The sequence below is a fragment of the Passer domesticus genome, chromosome 7, assembly GCF_036417665.1.
Source record: "Passer domesticus isolate bPasDom1 chromosome 7, bPasDom1.hap1, whole genome shotgun sequence".
Taxonomy (NCBI): Eukaryota; Metazoa; Chordata; class Aves; order Passeriformes; family Passeridae; genus Passer; species Passer domesticus.
This window is the reverse complement of record NC_087480.1, coordinates 48,965,558-48,988,779: the sequence shown is the minus strand read 5'-3', so window position 1 is coordinate 48,988,779 and position 23,222 is coordinate 48,965,558. Positions and strand designations below refer to the sequence as shown.

The window sequence follows — 23,222 nt, the reverse complement described above, 5'->3', positions numbered from 1 at the left end:
TACAGAGCAAGAAATGAGCCACAAAATGAAATGAAACAAAACAAAAATGCATTAGGATTTAGTGGTAAGTCATTACACAGCAAAGTTTGTATTTTAAACACAGACATACTCCTTGTTCTGGTAGCTTATAATGCTATAAATCTAGCAGCAATATGAAAAGGAAAATAAGTTGTGAAGATACTCTTATTACAACATGATAACATTGGCTTCTTATGACCTATGTTCCTGAAGTCTACCTAAAATAGTTTTCCTATGGTATAATAAAATCATTATTTTAGGATTCTTCAGGGTTTTGACCAAAGGGCTTATCTAAGTGATACAAATGCTAACACCCCTCTCATTCAGATCTATGCTTCCAGGACCATATTTCTAGCTCAAGCACACAGTTTTCATTCTGTCTGTAAAAACTGAAATTTTAGCAGAAGGGGCACAGCAGCTACTCACTGTGAAATGCCTACAGGTGTCAAAAGGTCCTGTCTGTCTCTGCCTCTCCACTGGGAAGTCACTGGAGCTTTGTGTTGGACAAAGGCAATCAAGTAATGGGACTTGGGAATTAAATCCGAGCTGCCTGGCAAACACACTTTTTCAGGACTGTTATTTCAGGCTCTCTCAAGAGTCAGGCAAATACAACCTAATTTCTTAGAGTTGCTTTACAGTTTCAAACATTCCTTCATTCTCATGACACTTACTTTATTTGTATTTAATTGTATTTGCAGTGTTTTGGATTTTTATAGGATTTTTTTGTGGTTTTTTTTAATTTTAATAAAAAGATAAGACAATCCTTAGATGTCACCAGCTGGAATAATAATATCTCATCTCATCTCATGACAGCAATCCAGTTTTCCTTAAATGCTTACAATTTCTCCAAGAGCTGAGACTGTATATACAAGCTTGTGTTTCCTCTGCCTACCACCAAATGCCTGATTTGTTGCAATAACACAGCCAGTTATATTTCATAGCCAATAGACTAGCTGCCATCTCTGAGCATAAAGATGACTTTTCAAAAGACAACATTTGAGGAAAATTTTGCCTACCAGTTCTCAAAAGACTGCTCAGTGTGTTGATCTGTCAGCAGTTTTTGCCATGTGAACCTTATAGAACAAACTAAAAACTTCAGAAGAGCAATTTCTCTTGAAGGTGCTAAGGGAGAACATAAATGAAATATCTTCTAAGGTAAAAAAGTGTGGGATTTTCCCTCAGTTCTTGCATGCAATGGCAGAGGATTGTATGTTAAGCTCCTTGTAGCCTTTGCAAGCTAACATTTTTACAGCTCTTCTCTTTCTGATGGCTCAGCCTTCAGCTCTCAGAAACACTCAAAACCATTACTCCCACTTCTGCACACCACTGAGATCTACAAAATACCTTCAGAGGACGGTTCATAGAAGCTGAAACTCATAACCTTCTCAGAGATCCAGGTGAGACACAGCTTATGGCCCACCACACTCTTCTCATACACCTCCCCCTGCTGACAGCCTCTCACTGTGCTCCTCGGTTCCTACTTCCCTTCTCCCTGGCTGTCCAGATGGCCCACGAGGCAAGGAGTTGATGCCACGGACTGACCCCCACAGCCACAGAGCCTGATGAAATGCCTGAGCTGGCCTGACACGTGGGCACTGCTGAAGCTGCCCTGCCGTGCTGGCGCCCTGCCCCTGCCTCACTGCCCCTCCTGTCATCCATCCTTCCTCTCACTGCCTGCAGGGTTCACCGACCATGCAGGGAGCCACAGCAGCTCAACAAGACAGAAAAAACTAACACAGTCAACTATCTAAGTATTCTTCTGGCATTAGAGTGATCTGCCTCAGCTCACTAAGGGATTCAGAGGAGCTGAGGAAAGAGGTAAGACCACACGGCAGCGGAGGAGAGCAGGACCAGTCCATGCCAGCATTGTTACACTGCCTCTGCCAACAGATGTGTCTAATAATATTTCACTGGAGAATTTGTTTCCTCTTTTTCAGACTTGATAAAAAGCTCAAATAAAACATATTCATTCTCCTTAGAACTTTTATTTCTCTGGAGTACTTCAGAACACTTTTCTAATAGCACACAATTGTTGCATATTTGGAGATTTGGCCATCACAACAAATTCAGCATCTGAAAGCAGGATGGGGGAGAATGAGCCCATGCCAAAAGCCTCTTGGAGTAGTTTTTGGATTTATACACTTTTATGGCAAGCTCTGATGGTATAGGATGTTATTTTACCATCTAGTGAACTCTACACTGATGAGGACAGTGTCCTCATAGCAACCGTTTAAAAGAACAATTCACATATTTTGTGTCAAACTAAATTCATATGATCACTAAAAAGAAAGAATACAGCTATTAGCAGAAAACATTTTCACAAAATAGTCCCTCCCCAATGATCCTTCAGCCTTTATCCACACACGAGATTTACTGAAAACCTTCCAGAGCTAATCCAGGAATTCAATAACTAATGGATACTAAAAATCATGGACTCAATAAAGACATTAGTTTTATGGCCCATTACAGTCCTCTTACTGTACATCCTACTGATCTCTCTCCACGCACTGGTGCTAAATTGCAGTTTCTGTCTCCACTCCACAGGAATTCTCTCTAGCTAACACTCATCCATACAAAAACCCCTTTCTCTCAAGTTGTCAAATCAATTAACATAATTAAGTTACACTAAAACAATTGTTTCTGTCATTAGCTGGGAGTTTACTGCTTCTACAGTCATACTACTACACCTACTTTAATTTAGTCAAAAGAAATGGTGTACTGAAAGGAATTTTTCATATTTTTTCTCTTCCTCTACAATTTCTTCTCTTTCCTCTACAATTTCTTCTCTTTCTACTTGTAACACAAAATTCAGCTGCTTTGGATTAAGTCTCCAGAAGATGAGACAGTTCACAATAGCCATGTCTGGCCAGGGAAAGATCTAGAAACCAGACAGCTGGTCAGACCAGTTAGAGAGTACCTTGAGTCAGGGAAGGGAAAGGAAAATCAAAGCTGGGAAAGCAGTGACCACAGCAGCACTGCAGGCCTCCCACTGCACTTGGAATGCTGAGGTCATCACAACCCACACTTCCCTCCCTGGAGGATTTCCCCACTGCACTGGCTCAGAAATAAATGACACAAGTGCCCACTGAGAAGGACTGTTTCACAGACCTGGATACTTGAAGTAATGCCTTCTCTCTAAATGACAGACTTTCATCAATTTCAATGAAAGATCATTTTTCACATCTCCTCAATTTGAATTTCAAGCTGTTCGATATCCAATTATTTCTCTAAGTGCCTCTCAATCAAAAAATTGTCCTGATTATGACATTACCTCTCCAGTATGTTTGCCACCAAGCTGGCCATAGTTCTTCAAGGTATATCCAAAACCCTTTTTTTAACAGATGTATCATGAAAGGATGGTGTAAAGTATTTAAGGTAGCACATACTCACATGGTTAAAACATACACAAAAAAAATTTAAAAGGGGGCAGATGGAAGAAGGGAAGGAAGTGTAATGTTAAGACAAGAATTTCAGTTGTGCAAGGAAAAAGAAAATTTGAATTAGTTTTTCTAATTAAAAGAGGATTGGCTGAAAGAATAATTTCTGAAGGCATAGCCCTAAAGGTGAGGAAATCATGTCCAAAGCATATCAAATGATAATATATTGGCAAAATCTGTGTCTAGTCACCCAGGTGGTTATCACTACCTTAACATTCTGATAAATCTATCAAAGGTCAAAATGCATTTTGCAAAAAAAGTGCTAGAAAACTTCTAATAAACCCTGAAAGATCACACACAGAATCATTAGATCGGAAGACACCTTTAAGATCATTGAGTCCAACCCATGCCCTAACACCACCTCAACTAAACCATGGTACTGAGTGCCACATCCATTCTTTTTATAAACACATAGCAAAAGTGGCATAAATTTAATTGTCATTACTTTTCTTACCAGGTAAAAAAAAATAAATCTCTTCATTAAAAGAAAATATCTGACTGATATATACACTGATGTCATTGTGACTGCAGAACAACTAAAGAAATAGTTGTTGTTGCCTATCTCCACTTCTATGAATAATTACACAAACATTAAATTTTTAGCATTTTATTCATGACAGAGGTACCACTGACTTGTGAGCTCAGCATATCAACAGAGATAAGAACAGGCTTTTCAAGAATAGGGCCTAAAAGGTTGTTTTGGGTTTTTTTTAATTATTTTACACCTACAAAAAAAAAAAAAAAAAAAAAGAGTACTAAGGTAGCAAGATATGCAAAAAAGCATGCTATTGGAAATTCAACCTTTTGGTGATAAAATATTGTTAATGTCTCTTTCTCAGCACTCTTCTCCTCTAGGGAGGAAGCAGAGGCCACAGAACAAAACATTTTGCATGTCAAAGCTACTTAGGGACAGAGCATTTTATCCTCTGTTCACTGCTTTCTCAGGCATCACACGCAAGTATACCTACGGCATTTTCCAATGGAAATTAGGAACAGTTTTTTCAACTTGTAAGTCTGGGAAGTGCATTGCCTAAGACCAGTTAGAAATTATTCACAATATAGTCAATATATTGTCAAAATGAGAATTAGCATCAGCAGAGCTTTAAGGCTAGACTTAGTGCCACTCCACTTAAAAATATTTATTTTTTGCTCTAAAAGCCTCAAGAAGCATCCAAGCATATCTATCAACATCTACAGCCAACATACTCTGAGAATATTACTGGGAGCACTGAATTCTTGCCAGTAATGCTGAGAAGAGCAGCAGCCAAAGGACAATGTATTACACCCTTCATCATCATCTTCACTGCTGGGATTTCTCTCAGATGATGCATCAAAATAATGAGTCTGTGTCTCCCCACATCCATGTTTTCAAGCAAGTTAATTAAATTATTTTTAAAAAAATTAATTTAAAATTTAGAACAAAGAGACCAAGAACTACAAGTACTGCTCAAAGTACTGAATGTGCATATTTGTATGGTGTGTAGTGCTTCATTATTTAAATTACTTCCTTGTTGCCTGACCACTCTGAAGAGGTGGTGCTATAACTGGCATAATGCAAGCTGTTATTAATGAAAGAAGCTTTACATGATACACAAATCCAAGCTGGGATCTGAGATGGAAGGAAGAAGGAAACAGAGACAAAGAGAATACTAGAATTTTTTTCTTCAAAATAAAACTCATTTGATCATGTAAGTGTAATTTTCCTCTTTTGAATTGCCCTGGTAATCAAGGTATAGCTTAAAGGACAATAACACAAACTAGCAGAAAAATAATATCTCAGCCCTGTACTGCCTCTTCCTCCCTCAGTTTTTTCATTCCCCTCTCTACCAGCTTTCACAGTCACCTGAATTATTCTTCCTGACTCATATGATCATGTGTTAGTCAGTTTTCATTAAACTAACTTCTTTTTGCTATTCCCATGGTCCATTACTTTCTGCCTGGTTCCTGTGAAGTAATGATGAGTCAGTAGGGAAAGAGGAAATAAGCAATCAAAATTAGAACTGCAGGCACATGATGAGCATCATTAAGAGCTCACTTCTTCCTCTTGCTCTCCTGACAACTATGTTATTTTCTCATGTTCTATTTTCACTGGATGATAAAGACAACATATATTTAGTTAGCACTCAGGTCACTGTAGTCCTGAAGATCCATGATTCCATTCATTTCAGTCCTCCACAGAATTCATATTTATTTCACCCGTTTAGTGCACATTTTCCCAACCATCCCATTGTGATGAAGGCAGAAAAGAGAAAAAACAATCTCTATCTCTTCTAGAGTTGTTCCACATGCATAATGACGAATTAAAAATTACTTATGCCAGAGCAAAACAACAAGAAGGAACATGACCTCCCTCCATTTATAGTATTCATTTAATACTCTCAATTCTATGAGCTGAGACACCACCTAGCAGTCTTTGCTCTAGAAATTATATGTCTTTAACAAGTGTCACATAGAGCTGTGACTGCCATGGAGCAGAGACTGAAACCAAGAGGTTCCTCTTTTCCTGGCAACATCCAAACCCCTAAGTAACAGCGCTATGCTCTCCTAGGCTCCCTTTTATTCAATATTTTTACCCTTTTTTTGGTGTTTTTATTGGGTTGTTTCAGGGTTTGGAGATTTTTTACTTACTGTAACAGCCTTACTGGATATCTGTCTCTGGAATAGTGTACAGTCTAAAAGTGTCAAGTTACAGGTATGTAAAAAGTCAGATTCACACCCTGCATATGTGCATTAACCAGTGATACATTATTTAAAAGGGAGTAAGTAAGCATCCTAAAAAGGAAAATACATCTTGAAAGAAAAGCATAGTCATATATCTTAAAGCAGTATTCCAAGCTGTGAAAACTATGGAAAAAGAGGTGTTTGACACATATCTAGCATTAATCAATTCCCTTAGTGGTCACTTTGCATGAGTTCCTGTTCCCTTTGCAACCCTTTTAGGACTTATCTGACTCTGCAGTAATTCAGAATTTGTGTACTTTCTTAGAAGACTCTAGCTAAGGGAATCTAAATGGTTTATTGCATTTCAGCTTGAGTGTTTTGTTGCTGTCTCTTCACTGGTCTGCCTATACTTAATTCTTTTGTGGTTTTATTGGTATTTTACAATCTGTACTTCTGGATGTCACTATGTCAGATGAAAGATGCTGAAGTCCTCATCTCAATGAAATTATTGCAAATTCTACTTAGGAAGCTTGAAACAATAGCTGAGAAAATATGTCAAAAGGATAAACAAAATTGTAAGGAAAATAAACTTAAATTTGAGATGCAGATTTTAGTTCCACAACTTAACACTATGACTTGAGTGCAGTTTTTCTTGGTTTATAAGAGTATAGGAAAGACAAGATATCATCTTATAAAGGTCTTTTGGGGCAATACTTTCAGGACCTGAAAGCATTTCAGGATTTTACCTCATTAACCTCCATTCTAAACAGAAGATCTTGGCAGTACGTCATAAAGAGGAGATTACCTGTACTGGCTTCTGTGTCTGTTTTTCAAAACAGCCTGACAGCTGCAGAGAGAATGCTGATCCATCTGACACACTGCATATTAGGTTGGTCAGCTAAATATGTGAACCATGAAACACTGATGCCTGTTAAAAGAAGCAAGTGCTTCAAATTAATCAGCTGAAATCAGAAATATTGTACTTTATAGTATTAACACTTTATAAATAACAGCCATTATTTCTAGTCAGTTCCTCCGTGCAAATAGAAAATGTCATTAGCCATGTTTTGGCCGGGTTCTTTGTCTAATTTCTACAGCTAAGGTGGCAAAAAGGTTATTACAAGTAATGGCAAATTTAAAGTTTTATTAGCAGTAAACTGCAGAAGCTAATGGTGATGCCAACACTAGATAAAATCATTGTCACAGTTAATTTTGAACTCTTTATTTCAAACTTAATAATAGGAAACTCAATGGAGAGGATATTACACGGCCCATATCACTCATGAGTGCCGCAGGCCTGAGTAACTTGTTATTTTGCTCATGAGTGAAATAAAATGCAGATTATACTGCCTGCTATCAGGGGCACTGCTTTAATTGAGGGTACATGCATGGTGATGAAGGAGTACCAAGTAGGTTTTATTTTCTCAAATGTTAGAGGAATGATCTTTTTGGTTCTGACTGTGACTTGTCAAATCACCTCTCCCCTACTGTTGCATTTTTTAAGCTCTTTCTGTTCCTTATTAGATCTTAAGTTAGGTTATGTGTTCACTTTTGTCAGGGATTATGTGAAACTGCTCCTGTAACATCCAGGTGCCTGCAAACGTTTGCTGTTCATTTGCTACACAAGGAGAAAACAATGGAGTATCTGTGTCTTAGTTAATCATGTATGCCAGCCAATACAAACTACTCCTTCACCCTGAGTCATCCTCACAATCAGAAATAAATAATACAAGACATACTCCTCCTCCTCACCTTTGATTTATTCAGAAAATAGGTGTTTCCAAGAACTGATAGCACATAATTGCTATTCTTTTCTATTCAACCATTTATTGTTCTACTGCACTGGATGCTACAAATCACAATGTTCCCTATCTGGATTTGGGAAAGTTTTCTTCATAATTATCTGAAAGCTAACTTTTCATTTTTATATCCTGTACTACTGGTTAGGAAGGTCTGGCTTCTAATCAGATTACATTTTCCCAATACTTGCTAAACCTTTCAACTTTTCTGCAGCCAAAACTACTGGGGCAGTTACAAACCAATTACTCACCTACCACCGAAATCAACAGAAGGATTTTTACTGATCTTAGCAGAATTTAGGTGAGGTCTTTAAATAAAAAGGGCTGTAAATTTCCTTTTTATTTATGAATGTGTAATAGAAGAAAATGTCCTACACTTTCTAATCCACCACAGACAGGACTATCAGTGTTGTAATTCTAGGCAATTGCTGCTAGCATTCTTTCAAGATTACTAAAGATGTATTTATGAACTTTCATTACCAAGCCCCACATCCAGCACAGAATTTACAAGAAGTATAAGCAGCATTATGTGTTTGACAAACAGAAATCCTGACAACAGGTGACTGTAAGCACAATGCATTTCCATGTAAGATGCTCAGATGAGCTTTTTTCTCAGTAGTACAGCTAGATCAGTGTGGTGATCCACTGAAACTGATTTAGTCAATCAGAAGGAGGCAAAAGCTGCAGTTGTAACATTGCATTGCTCAATGTAGACATATTGTGAGGGATCATTTCTGATGTGCTGAGAGTGTAAAATGAAGGGCTGAGCTAATGAGTTGTTTTTTTAGTTTCAGAGTTTTTATTCAAAATATTTCTCTAGTGCAACCAACAAGAGAATTTAGTGATCAAATCTCACAAAATACCAATACTATAATAGCTACTTCCTACATCTCTGGGAGCCTATGTTAAACCACTAAGTAATTAAGTGATAGCTAAATTAGTCCTAAAATTACATTACAGATTTCTCCTGAAATAACTACTATAAAACTATTTTTACTGAGGAGACAATTTAAAGCCCTGTACTAAAGAGACCATTAAGGATTTTCTACAATCCAGCACATGTGCATTGACCCAGACTGACCATCACACCTCTAAAAAAAATCTTAATATTTCTAATGGAACAAAGGACCATCTTTCATAGCTACACCACGATGACTCTCTCGCAAATGCCTCAGACACGCTGGGTCTATGCTCATAACTCCATCTTCCCTAAAGAATACTATTTCTCTCCCCATGGTGCCTAGCAGATGACGAAGAAAATGTCTCCTTATCAAAATATCTTTCTTCTAAAGGGAGACAAGACTGACACACTGGAAACCAAAATTTTTCCACCTTCAAAAAGGGACTGAACAGAGTTTAAGAGGTTACCATAGCTTCATCTCCTTAAATTAAGAGAAAATTTAGTCAAGAAAAAATGTCATCCATTGTTAAGAGTTCATTTTACTTTTCTTTGGTGACATGCTTTTCTTTGGTGACAGGGCCTTCATGCTTGCAGTGTTTCATTTCTCTTGGGACCAATTGTAGGCTTCAAGAGATAAAAGAAACCTATTGTTCAGTAAGCCACTGAACAACGTAAAATCGTATTATAGTATAAGTTTCTTTGACAGGTTGACCTCATGAAGAGAATTTAGCTATTTCTTTCCATTTTCCTTACTATGGCTTCGGTGAATTAGGCTAGGATATTGATTTTGTGGCAACACTGAAATCACAATGGCTTTTAATTTCAAAGATGCCTGTTTGTCTTATTACATGTCTGTTTCTGAAGAGTTACATGAAAATTTAAGCCTTACTTCCTTAAACTTTACATCTGCTTCCCACTTTCAGGCCTAATAAAGTCTTTCAATTTGTTTTCACAGGTTTTTTTTTAATCTCACCTAAACATGTGCACAAGCAGAGGGCTGCAGATCATTTCCTCTTAGTTCTGACTTGATTCAGAGCACTTGCCACATGCATCTATTCAGCACCAAACACACTGTCCCCAGCTTTTACCAAAAGATTCAGAGTCTTGGTCATCAAAATACACATGAAATGCTTAACAGAATTTTCCAACCATCCTTGATCTGTATGCAGCTCAGAACGTGGATGAGGGGAGAGAACAGAAAACAGAATATTGCCAAGGCAGGATTTAGAAATACAGTGAGTAAAAACTCAGGGGTTAATATTCAAGAATGCTGATTTCTGTGCCAGCATTAAAAGCTAAAGCAGGCGTTACTTTTTTCAAAATTCCTCAAAGTAGTTCATATTGCTATTGAAAATTGAAAATCCAAAATTGAATTGAAATAATAATTCCAACTAAACAATGAAATACTATATGGCATTCACTAAACATTTCTGCTTCTTCTTTAGAAATATTTCATATTTTGCATGATTTTTATTATAATAATGTAGCACAAATTTTTAAAATGCTAAATGCAGTGCTTGTTACAAGGACTATATACTAAGTGGAAAAACTTTCAAAAACATAAGACATCTAAGAGAAGAAAAATAAACCAGCAAAACCAACTTACCAGTCAAAAAACTCAGTTCACTGGTAAAAGCACTGAAATTCTTCTTCTGACAAGGGTATTTCTGTTCTCAAAGATTCAGGAAGTGACTTTACCTCTACCGATAAATGAATGGAATGATTATTAACAACAAAAATGCTCACAAAGGTCTTCAAGTTGTGAGTAAAAGAACAAGTGAAAAGGATATCAATTTTTCTTATGTCAACAATTGCATTTAAATGCAAGTAAAAATCCAGATAAATATATTATTATTTGGTACTGGTTTTATTTATTATTATTATTATTGGTATAGAATATTTGTAAGCAACGCATTAAGATAGATATATATGCTAAAATTTTTAACTGATTTTGGACTGGAAACATTTTCCTTATATTTTTCTATTCAGAACACATACACAAAAGAAAGAGATAATTAAAATACTAGTATTACTTATATTAAAAGTTAATTTGTTGAAGGTGTCTGTCTTATCTTTCAATTTTAAGTGCAAATTATTCCTGGTGGACATTTATTAAATATTTTAATCTAGTCAAAGAGATAAAAAGAGAGAGAACTCTTTTTCTGTAGTTACATAGAAACACTATAAAATAGATTTCACAACCAACTATTTCTTCAATCGATGCCTAATTTAATTACTATAGTGAATATTTTATACCATTAAATACAGGGGAATATCTTTAAATGTTTGTGTCTGTATTTCAGTTAAGTTCAATGTGTATTATGATAACTTTTTTGCCTGAGGTACTTCCACTGCATAGGAAAAGAAAGTTTATTTTTATTTTATCACTATAGTTCTTCTGTATCTTTTCACATTAATATTAAACATAACTGTCCCAGTTTTCTCTCTACTATTTTCCACTTGCCAATTTCAGACTAATAAGCTAGGATTTGGGGACTGCTAGAGGGTTATATGAGCATTCTACTGAATTTTAAGTCAAGTTAGTCATATGAATCTTAATTATCATGTGTAGGAAACTGATACCTCCCTAAGAAATCCCTTGTGATAGAAACAAAAAGGAAAAGTCAAAAGAAAATTTTCCATTCACAGATCATGAAAGCTTTTCAGTTCATGACAGCAAGCATTTTACTACTTGCTGCCTTAAGTTACTTAGATGTGTTTTGAGCAAAATAAATACACTCTTCAAAAAAAAAAATCAAAACAAAATAAACAAAAAAGCAAAACCAAAAAATTGGAAAAGAATTAATTATCGTCACATCCATTTTTCAGTTGGGAAACTGGGGCACAAAGTTTGGGGGATATCAGCAACAATGCAAATGTGCAGAAACAGAGCTGAACCCTAAATCCCACATCTCACATTTAAATTTGGCCCACGCTTGTATACATGGCCAAAACATGCCTGAATTACAGGGGAAAAGAAATAAGTTTGCAATGAGACAGCGGGGTTTGCTTTTATCTCTGATGTCAATGAACAATCAAGTGTCAACTGTTTAAAATAAGATGTTCACAGATTCTGGGAACACATGACATTCATATACTTTACAGAATCCTGTGTTACTGGGTTAAGCAGCAGCTGAGAAAAATGGCCAGGTTTCCTGTGTTCTCATAAACAATCTTTGTGGGCCATTAATTTGTAGCAGCAATCCCCAGCATTAGATATCTAAGTTCTTTATACTCAATTAGAATACCCTCTGCATTCCAAAAGTATATGATTTTATTCTCTGTAAATCAAATAATTTCTGTATCCTGAAAACTGTGCTTTCACAGCGATAGGCACTGCTGAATTTCAGTCTCTCTCAGACTTAAAAGTATCTACTTTATTCAGCCATCAGCCCCTAGGTAACATTTGTGGATTGGAATTCTAACAAGTAAGAAGCTGATCTTGCTATCCAGTCTGGTCATTATCCCATCCTTTGTCAAGAGCCAAGAAATCACTGATTCATGCTCTGATTTTCAGGCAGGATTGGTTCTACTCAGACATCAATGATGCCCAATTCTGTGGCAGTTTCAATCACAGCTATCCATCTAATATCCAGCAAAAAAAACTCCCCAGTTCTGCTACTAACACAGTCCTTAAGTGCTGCTCTCTGCAAGGTGTCCAGACCTGGATTCATCTTCAAGTGACTCTCATCTGTGCTCAAATACAGCAGTTGACCTCTCGGCAGTGAAATATCAGGGAGTCAGCATAAACGATGCTCAGATACTCACTTAATGGAAACTCAAATCATTTGTCATGATAGAGGTGTCCCTGTGCAATGCTGCAAGTTCCAAACAATCCAAGGTCAAGAGTCATCTCCCCTCAGCCCATTTCAAAGGGTGCCTTCAATTATCTTTGATGCATGACTTTGCTCCTCCTCAAATCTGAGCTAGATGCCATTTAAATTTATCATGCCTCTTTTTCAAAAACAACTTCACTGGTTTTAAACTTCTAAGGGTATTGGTCCACTAACATTTAAATCACTGACTTTTTTTTTCCAGTTCTGGCTGGTTTTAGTTTTCTATTGCAATTTTTGAATAGCAAAATTTATGATTGTCCCTTACTCTAACCAGTCAAAACCACCATCATTTCTGAATACTCAGCTTTTATCTGTCTTCCATGTTGAGCTCCACAGCAAGTCTAGAAATACACTGTCTTAGACTTTAGACAAACTATGTATTTTCAAGTATGGTGTGGGCAGCATTAACTGCATACAAAAACTGGAGAAAAAAAATGGGAAAAAACATACATAAGCAAGGGGATCTCAAGAAAAAGAAAATAATAAAATTAAACACCTAACTTTTTTCATCTGTTGACTTCAGCAATACTTGGTAATGTTAAGTTTCTTATTAAAAATTCAGCACTTTAACAATTTTTAAAGACCAAGTTTTCCACCCATTTCTTTTTCCTTCTAAATAAGGTCAACTTCAATGTGAACTTTAGTCAATCATTCCATTTTCTCCCCCTCCCAAAAAAAAATCATTGGGCAGAGAAAGCAACTCCTATGCCCACAGACCATTTACATGATAGGACAGACTCAGAAGGACTAATAGCAGTGAAATTTCATTAGGAACAGTCAATCTCAGCTACATATAAATGCTGACAAGTCATGATTTAGGCAAAAGAGCAAAGCCAATACCTAAAGAGGAGTTTGTACCAGGATATCATCTTGGTGCTGGGTTAATCAGATATCCTAAAAAAGACTGAAGAATGCACTGCTGCAGCATGAAGTGTTTGGCCCACATGAGGAGAGCCGAGTTTGCTGTCTTAAGGTGGGAAGTAGAGAGGAATTGACTCTTAACTTCTGACTTTAACTGGACAGAATACATTCCCCCCCTGAAAAAAAAAATCCAGGAATGCCAAATTAGCAATAGTAATTCACACAAAAAGAATACACAACCAAACTCCAATTAATAGAAAGAGTATATGCAAGTATTGGTGACAACCTTGAAGGACACGTTCTTGGTCTTTGGGAAACCCAAATTCAGACCCATTTGAGCTATTAATCCGCATATTTAGACAACGGGCATTAAAAAAATTGCTACTGCACAGAAAAAGATGCCAGAGAAAGCTACTCCTAAAAATGCCAAAGACCTTCCTCTGTTTGAAAAGTATTATTAGATTGCTTTAAGCAGCGTCATTGGAGCTACTTCTTGGCTCTTCCAATTGATGTCAGGATAGGTGAGGAGCAAAAGGCACTTTTAAGATTATGGATTGAACCACAGAATAGCCAATAAACCTTTGGGATCCTTACAGGAAGAAAAAATTATGGATATGCGAAGAAAAGAGAATGAGTAAGACTTAGCCAGTCCCTCTGACTCCAAAAGCCAGAGTGCATTGACAAATACATATTTTTTCCTCTCTCCACAGATACCGCTTTCTAATGACCATGGTATATCACAGAGACTCTCCCCATCATTCTGCTTTATGGGAGATTGGAGACCAGCACAACTTGATTCCACTTCTCAGTTCCTGTGCACTTTACTATGCAGCAGCAGAACACTAAGTTTAGTTTCACCCAAAAGTAAACTTTAGCACAAAGAAAAATCCTCTGAGTGTTTCAGCCTCTTTCAATGTTTCAGTGTTTTAAGAACTAAGTTTAAAAAGGCTATAGATTTCTCCAGACATAATATATAGTATAGTGTATTTTCACTACAAAATTCAGTCATACCAACAATAAGATATTAAGAAAAACCTTGAGAATCAAAAAATTTTATTCTCTCTTCATACAGAAGAAAAAGATACATTCTTAAACAATAATAGAGATACATAAAATTTAACTAGTAAATATGAATTTATAAGAATTAATTTCCAGCTTCTCTAGGTTGACTTAATCCCAACAGGGATTTCTTCCCAACACCACATTCAATGCCATAAAAATTGCTCTCTTGCTATATTTTTTCACAGAGCACTATCATGTACTTTGTCCAGTAGGTTTTCCAGAAAGTAAAAAAAAAACCCAAACAAACAACAAAATACCTCAACACTCCCTTTCTGCAAGCACTAAAAAGTGTTTAGCCATTTTCTTAATGCTAACTGTTCTTGTAGTTCGGTCTTTCTGCATATATTTTATGTACCTGAGGCACAACTTTTAGAAGAATTCAAAGTCATCCAGAAATCACACTTTGAGTGTCACGATTTTGATTCCAAAACACGGGCCCCACTGCACACTTTCATTTTGCAGGCAAACATAATAGCAAATCCTTCATCCTCTGCACTCAAAATTTGTCCTAGCTGAGAGCTGGACCTTGTGCTGCATTTTCAGCCAATTCATAGTTTTTTTTAACTTTCCTTAAGTCTTCATTCCCACACACAGAGCACACAATCATAAGCTTCCTGCATCTGATTCCCATCTTTAGTGGTTTTTGAAGCAGTGCCTAACACACTGTCCTGAATGGACCTCAGAAAACAACAGGCTTGTTCTCAAAAGAAAATGTATTCTAAATTGTGCAAACAAGTATCCCAAATATGATTTTTTTACTATATAAGAGTAGAAAGTGAACTTACTGAAAGATATCTCCTATGCCAAATCAGTGTTTCTGCTAGTCCTAGGCTTAATTATTAGTAATTATTGGGTAGGAATATTGAACTGTATTCTGAAGAGTTTTGTAGCTGACATGTTTTGTCACGATCAGAGCAATTGCACCAAAATAGGAAAAAACCTGTAAAATTTGAAAGCATTTCTGTGTATAGAGAAACTCTGGATGAAATAGAAAAAATCTATATACTGAAGAAATAGTTCATAAAACAAAATAAATTTCTCTCAGAATAGCTGGGACTCACAGTACAGTGAAATTGAACTGGAGGCCTCCAATGATTATTTCTCCTAAAGAATACTTAATATATCTTGATTAGAAGTTTGAAATAGAAATTTATATTATACTTTCATTTTCTTTGAAAACTTTTAATAAAAATTAGATAAAATCACTATTTTACAAATAATGAAGAGCAAATGATACTCATGGTAGGGCTTGCCTTTGTTTCAAATTCATATATCATCAAGATAATAAAATTTTCTAACAAATACCAGAACATTTTCAAGCTGCAAAACCTTATTTGGATCTGCACATTTTGCACAGTAGCATTGTGTGGATTTATTTCAAGACTTTTTGCACAGACTAAACAGTGTTTGTACTGGCAGACTTCATTAGTCAAGTGACAATGGGCATTCCTTTGTGGAACTGTATATTTCAAGGTCCAAATGTTAACACTAACTATTACATTAGACAGAAAACAAAAAATGAAGGTTTTGTATAAAAGCAGATGTTTCCCAAAGATAAAACTTTACCTAAATACAATTGTGTCATTTCCATAACATTTGAAGGTTAAGTGGAAACTGTTTTCAGCATCTTTAGCAAGAATTGCTCCTCCACAATTTTCCTCTCCCTGTATCTGAATGTAATTCATATCATAACCTAATATAAATTGTAAATCATGCAGTTTCCAACAGAATTATGATGGATACACATTCAAATAAAAGAAAAAAGTGGTGCAGCAATATAGTCCCTGGAATTTAACACTCTGCGGTCAGAAGGTCACATATGTTAAGTTTCTTATTTATATCCCTATTAAAGCTCTGATCTGTGGGAAGTAGGATAGAAGCAATATGACTCATTTTACAAATAAAGAATTCATTGTTGTTGTACTGTACCTGTTTTGTTTCTGGACACTTAATGATAACAGTGCATGAACTGCAGGTGATTATAATAAGTGGAAAAAAGATCTTCATCAGGAGACATAAATATTTCTTCCTACTACTTCTCTGGTAAGGGCTTCATTAAAAGTGCAACAAAATATATATTTTATGAATGATTCATGCAAATTAATATTCTTCATTACTCTTCCTGGTTTCTATATACCTTTGGGCATCAAATTACATACAGGCTGGCCAGATATTTTGACTGTATTTATGTTGAACAAGCAACATATAAAGTAAGAATAAGGACTTCATCTACATTGCATCCTTCAACTCAAAGTAGTGGATTATTCTGGTCTGCAGATCAACCCATGTAATTTGAAATCAATGTGGATAGAATTTATTCACTAGATAAGCCTCCTCCATAAAATTCAGCAAAACCACATCATGGCTTAGTATTTGTCCCAACTAATTTGACCGGTGATATTAGTAATTTTCTGTGGTACATCACATAGGTACATTAAAAAATGACATACTGACAGTTTTGCTTCAGCAAGGTATTAACTCCACTCCAAGAATTTTTCTTTGAGAAATGATAAAAGAGCGCATCTTCTTAATGATCCAGAGATTATGCAATAAAAACAATGATAGAGAACAAGAGAAGACAGACAAATGATAAAGAGTGCTGAGCATTTAGAAAAACAAAACTAACTAACTAAAAGCTGAAACAAAACCAAAAAGGCTGGACTCTTTCTAATGAATGGGAATTATTTGGGAATTTGAGGGTTAGTTCTTTTGGTGTTGGACTGTTCTGAGGCAAGTGTTCAACTTCTGGCCTAGGATATTTAAAAAGTCACTGTTACATCTATCTGTATCCATAATACCTACACAGACTTGTCATAGCCAAAACTCTTTCTAATGTTGTTTTGGGTTTCTTTAAAAATATTGCCAATGGATGCTGAGGAAGTGGGATTTTTTCCTCACAGTTTCCTACCCTAGTTGTGAATGTTCTGGGATGTTTGATAGGACAGCATTAGCCTGGTTATGGCTTCTTCTTTCTGGCATAAATATGTTCCCTTTGAGCATATTCCTTTTTACTTGCAATAAAAAGTGGGAGTCTTACTGTTTGTTTGTTTTCTTTAGGAGAAGCAGCTGGAAAGTCATAATTATGTTCACTTCCCACATTGGCAAAAACAAGCTTCATATTTTCATGCATTTTAAGTTGTCTCTAAGGATAGTCTAAGCCACTACTACCTTGAGGCTTACAAGCTTCCCAGTATCTAAATCATATTGCTATTAAAAAGGGGGTATGTTTCATTTTTAATTATATTGAGAGTACCTAATAAATCAGTTTGCAATATGTTACATAAGTAAAAGTACAGTATCACTGGAAAGAGACAACACTGTAATACTGCTATCAGCTCCAATATTTCAATAAATTCAAACTTGAAACACAGAAAACAGTTGATGATTGCTTTCTGGACATCAGGAACCAGTTAGTGGCACCTCAGTCAACAAATAGTCTTTAAGGAAAGTAAGAGAGTGGAAGGAGGAGAGGTTGCAAGGAAAAAGAATGGTGTCAGAGACTCTAGAGGGTCAGAAATGCTGTAAAAACTTCAGTGATCACACTTTTTGTACACCATATACCTCCTTACACCTTCTGTTTGTCTTGCCCACATAAAATACTGTTTTGGAAGAAGGCCCATCTCTTGACAGAATACCTAATAAAAGTTTGTGGCCTGCCTATTCCTTTATAAAGGGCCAATAAGCAAACATCAGTATTGAAACAAAATGCCGTCACCTTTTTGACCTAAGCATCTATGCAAAATTCAGGCACTGAGTCCTTGTTTCTCTCAAGAGGAGGAAATGATGATGGAGTCCAGAATTTCTTCAGTGCAATCTGCAGTAAATTGCATGTTAAAGCCCAATTTTCTTGAACGCAACAGGGATCAAGCAGCAGGAGACAGCTTCCTTGCTCACAGCTTTGCTTTTTAGCAAGTAGTTTACGTAAAACTCTTTGCTTTCAGTATAACTGCTTCTTTGGTTGCACCTGGAGCTTTCCTCTTCCTTTCCTGTGCACTCCTGGAGCACGTCTGCCCTTCTCCTTGCATGTCCTGACATCTAGTTAAAGCCAAAATCCTTTCTCAAACTCTGTATTTAACACTATCTTTCAGCCCACTAAGAAACTGCTCCAGCAGAATAATGAACAGCACTATACACAAACTGAATTTTTAGGGGTTGTTCCAATATTTTCCACTATCTCTAAACACAGATGTATTTAACTGTTCCTTTATACAGTTTAAATAGGAGAGGGTTGTTACATTTAGCGGCTGCCCCCAGGTTTCTTCCCATCTCTAACACAACCATCACAATATCACCCCACTGTTTCATTCTTTGCTGAACATTAGTATATTGCCTTTATATTTCCTGCTCTAAAAAGAAGAGTACATGTAGAATATTCCTTTTATACTCATTTTCATAAGTGGAACAATTTTTCAAAAATGACAGGATTTTTTTCTTCTTTTTTTTTTTTTCTGTGCGCCATTAGCATACACAGAGAAGCTCAAAGCATTTTCTGAGGAACTAGAAATGGCTTAGAACGGATCATCTTTTTCATAGGATAGTTCCACAATCTGTCCCCCAAATTTATTTTTTTTTTAATTTTTTGGGAAGTAAACCGTCACTCTATGTCCTACCAGATTTACACAGCTATTCAGGGAGTCCCTCCAGGTCACCACCCTCCTGGGCTTTCACACTGCACACTGAGCACCATATCCCAGCTGTGAGTTGCTCTCACTTGACAGACAGGCCTTATCCCTCTTAGGTACAGATTTTCTAAATTTAGAAACTCAAACAATGGCAAAGCATCAGTGTTTGGTGAGAATCCATGATCTTGCAAAGAGAAACTAATCTTGTTTAAAATCCTTCAACCTACATGTGGAAGGCAGCCAAAAATACTATAAATCAACATTCTTCACTTTTATAGGGGCTTTCAGAAAAGTCAAAATGGAGCTACATTATTTATGTTTTATGGGAAGATGTATTTAATGTTTATAAATCCATTTGGATAGTAAGACTGACTTTAATGCACTGATAAATGTCTCTTCTAAAGTACATCAGAAGAATGAGCACCTACAACATATGAAGCCTTTAACATTTCCATATTGTTCAGTCTTTGTTATTTAATAAAAGTTTTCTAAACCTCAATAAAACTGTTTTTCTTAAATGTGTTAACAACCATGGATGTCAGAAAAGTACTTTCTTTCTGAGCTTTGAGAATGACATATGTAAAATGGCATTTCAGTCCTTTGGCTTCTCATAGTTCTCAAGAGAATGGCTCTAAAGTCACTGAAATAACATAGCAGGTTTTGGCAGCAGTGGTTTCAAGAAATCTGTTACAAAAGGGAGTGTCCATGCTGATGACACCATGCTAATATGAAAATGACTCCTAAACAACTATGTTAAGTCTCTGAGCTCTATGTGCTCCCTGTTGTCTATAGTAAAGGTCTCATGAAGTGGCGAATCAGGAAGGCAGTAAACACTGCAACTTTAGAGATATATCTAGGACCTACAGAGGGGCATGCAGAGTGCTAAAAGCAGCCAACTCCAAGCTTCACTGAGAAGCTGCAGCTCTGCAGGCTGGGACTGCAAATAAATAACTAAAGCCTGCCTTTGCAGACCATGCTCCAAGCAGGACACCCAGCACCAGCTCTGGCCCAGCAGACAGCCCTGCCTCCTGGGTTCTCATTAACTGTAACAAAAAAGGAAACTGAAATCTAAGTTTCACAAAATGAATAGGAAAGACAAGACACCTTTATTGTGACTTCAGTGGTGTTGATGTCTTTAAAAGATCAGCAAGCACACCTATGGGACTGCTATTTATAGTACAGTAAAAATAAGGATTATGAAGAAGAATGTTTGCATGCTATATTTAAAATATGAGAAATATGAAAGATTTTCAGTATTATAAATTCCTTTCTACTTTGATACACTGTATATGTGGCACTACTGTGGAATGCATGGTGTTACCAAATAAAGAATGAAAATTACCAACAAAACGCACAATGGTAGCTATTAAGAGATACTAAACATAATCTCATGGCTTGGTTGGCTTGGCTTATTTTTTAAGACAAAAAGAGTATAAAGCTCACTGACTTTGAATTTAAAATATATAAAGTAAGACTAAAAGAGATGTTTCTATCAGAACTGGAAACCAGAAAGAGAGCTTGGTCAGAACATGTATAATCTCTGCTGTCATAACAAAAACTAATGGTGACAAGCAATCTATACCAGAAAAGAAACATGCTGAAATGCATGCTGTAAATACATGTCAAGAAGGATACAAACGAATCGCAATTTTAAAAAAAGGACAAAATCTCTGCAAAACAGTCCAAATTGTCTCTGTGCTAGGAGTGACCCTTTCTACATCTGCTAGCAGATCTGACAGCTCCAGTTGCCAGTATAATATATCTAGCATAAGGAAGGATTTTCAGAATCATAGTAATAATCTTTTCACAACTATCAACACCCACGGAATTCACTCTTTGACATCCATGCAGACAAACATAAAGGAAATAGGATTTCCGTATAAGTAAAATGGCAATATCTCTAGTTATAACTGGTTCCATGCTAAAACCATGCTAAGAGAAATTGTGAGAGCATTATAAAGTACTCAAAACTAAAGAAAAATTAATTTTTTTCTGTAATTTGACAAATCTTATCCACAATATATCTTCTGGGAAACACAAACATAACGTTGTTTGCCTGTCAATTTCTAAGAACCCTGTACCCAAAAGTTTTGAGATGTCTAAATCTGGAAATGGTTTAATTCTCTGTAAAAATACTAACTCTAGGTTTCTGCACACCTTTCATTATAGTAATTACACTGGTATGATGACTTGGCTTTCTCTGAAAAATATATAGTACACCTTCCCATATGTATTTCCATACATACAACGTCATAACAATTTTGTTGTTATCATGGCCTTAAAGCATATTTTGCAACTTCAAACAAAATCCTAAAAACCTGTGTTACATTTACAGTAACAAATCTCAGAACTTGGTTACAACAGCTCATTACTTACACACAAACAAAATATTGCCTCTCTCAGGCAAGCAGTCACTAGAATCATCTCTCAGCATGGAAATGTATGTACTTATTTTCAAGCAGGATAGCCACAAAATTAATAATATTTTACCACACCTTTATTTTTAAAGTAGACATAATTTCTTCAAAATGGTACTAGTCCATTTTTAAGACAAAATTTACTGTTCAGTGTTCATTATCTGTCTTTAAGACAACAGTCAATAATTAAAAAGAAGCCCAACCAACCAAAATAAAACAAAAACCAGCAAAAAACCCAAAGTGTTGTTATAATCTGAAGTCTAAATTTTTTTCAGTCTTCACTATAACTTGTACTGTAAATCCAGAGGTACCTTCAGACACACATAAAGCCAGCTTATTTTCAGTAAGACTCCTTTTTAAGACCATGCCTTTGTCTTGTGGTTCCAAGTGTTCCCAGACTAGAATATAGAATAGGAAGAAGCAGTTCCTACACAACACAGAGGGCTCAGGAGTCTGAGGACTCCACAACAAGAAAACCAGCAAACCATGGCTACTTTAATGAAGACTTGTCTGAAAGAATCAGAGCTAATCTTGACTAAATAAAGTCTCATCAGGAACTAATCAGTTCAGTAGATAACATTAGCTGTGTTCTGGCAGACTAAGCTGGAAAAGCCTTCCAGCAAGATCCTAACACAGTGGAGACATGGTGCCACTCATTTTGGCCAAGGCAGCCTTATTTTCATTATTCTGCTTAGACTAGACTTGACGCAAGGAAAGAGTGAGAAGCTAAGTGATTACCAAGGCAGCCTTGAATACTTCTAGAATGTGTGATTCCTCTCTCTGTGCCAGAGGAAGTTTCTGAACAAAGACAAATTATCTTATGCCAATGGAATATAACCAGTATGAAGACTCTTGACAACAGACAGTCTGAAATTATTAAGCAGACATTTTCAGGCATATTAAGAGTTTGAAGGGATATTCAGTGACCTTAGGAGAACTAAGAAGGTCCCAGAAAAGCTCAACATTTTGCTAATGATTAAATATGAAATAGCCTTCCAACATTTAATATCATAAAGCAAGAAACAAATGAACACAAGTCTCTAAAAGAGGCATTTAAGTAATTATCATGTAGACATTAAAACTGCTTAACATAAGATTATTCTATTTCAAATTAAATTAATATGCAGGCCCCTTCAAAATTAGGACTTCCAAAAACTCTAAGCTATGCAAGATCTACCATACCATGAACTCCTTGCAGTTTCAGCAGATGATTTGCCGATTTATCAGAATTTATTAACCAGTAAAAAATAATTTTAAATCATGGATCTTGAATGCTGTTCTCAAGGACCTACATAGTGGGGATGATCACCAGCCTGGTTTTGTGCAAGTAAATCCGAACAGATGAAGATCTAATTGCTTGTTATCTACCACCATTCCATTAAAACAGATGTAAGTGGAAAGGATGACAGAAATGACAGGAGAGGAAACAGCAGCTTAGAGACACAAAAAGAGTTTATCTATAAAGACCAGGAAAGATTTAACAGTGCAGTTTTTCAAGCCTCTATACACTGACCAAACAGGTACAAGTGGAGAAACTGATGAAGTGAGGGTATTTTTTCTCCTTTCAGGGAAGTCCTAAGTTCTCCCATGGGAGCTCCAAATTCTTTG

At 36.2% G+C, this 23,222-nt stretch overlaps 1 long non-coding RNA gene across 2 annotated transcripts in view; it reads right to left on the bottom strand.

The window, feature by feature from the left end:
• Positions 1-23,222, bottom strand: part of LOC135305149 (uncharacterized) — a 333,233-nt gene that overhangs the window by 185,862 nt on the left and 124,149 nt on the right. For both annotated transcript variants that reach the window (XR_010366425.1, XR_010366426.1), the window contains exons 3-4: positions 10,423-10,516; positions 6,922-7,044 (exon numbers count right to left, since the gene is read on the bottom strand). This is a non-coding gene — a long non-coding RNA (uncharacterized LOC135305149). The remainder of the gene's footprint in view (positions 1-6,921; positions 7,045-10,422; positions 10,517-23,222) is intronic.